A 749-nucleotide genomic window follows, 5' to 3' on the forward strand; every position below is an offset into this window, starting at 1 on the left:
GCCTTGAACGGCACAGGATGGCCTGGAATGGCACGGCGTGGCCTGGCATGGCACAGTATGGCATGTTGTGGCACAGCATGGCCTGGCACAGCACAGGATGGCCTGGCATGGCCTGGCATTACATGGCATGGCATGTTGTGGCACGGCATGGCCTAGCATGGCATGGCACGGCACAGGATGGTCCGGCATGGCCTGGCACAGCCTGGCACAGCATGGCACGGCATTGCTTGACTTTGCCTGGCATGGCATGGTTGCTTGGCAGTGCCTGGCATGGTGTCCTGGCGCAGTGTGGCACGGCCTGGCCTGGCACAGTGTGTCATTCTTTGGCAAGGCCTGGCACAGCATGGCCTGGCACAGCATGGCCTGGCATGGGATGGCCTGGGATGGCACGATACGGCATGGCCTGGCACAGTGGCCTGGGGTAGTTTGGCCTGGCATGGCCTGGCCTGGCACAGCATGGCATTGTTTGGCACAGCATGGCATGGCCTTGTGCAGCACGGCACAGCCTGGCATTGCATGGCACAGCACGGCACAGTTGTGCCACATCCAGAGCTCACACACGCGTGTGCACACACCCACCCTCCTGGTCTGTGAACACCCACCCCATGTGCACAACCACGTGTGTGCACACACCCACCCCCTCCACACACATCCCTCAGGTGTGTGAGCACAGATATGCACACACACATGCGTGTGCACACGCCCACCCCCTCCACACACATCCCCCAGGCGTGTGAACACCCACCCCA

The sequence above is a fragment of the Calidris pugnax genome, unplaced genomic scaffold, assembly GCF_001431845.1.
Source record: "Calidris pugnax isolate Ruff unplaced genomic scaffold, ASM143184v1 scaffold194, whole genome shotgun sequence".
Lineage (NCBI taxonomy): Eukaryota > Metazoa > Chordata > Aves > Charadriiformes > Scolopacidae > Calidris > Calidris pugnax.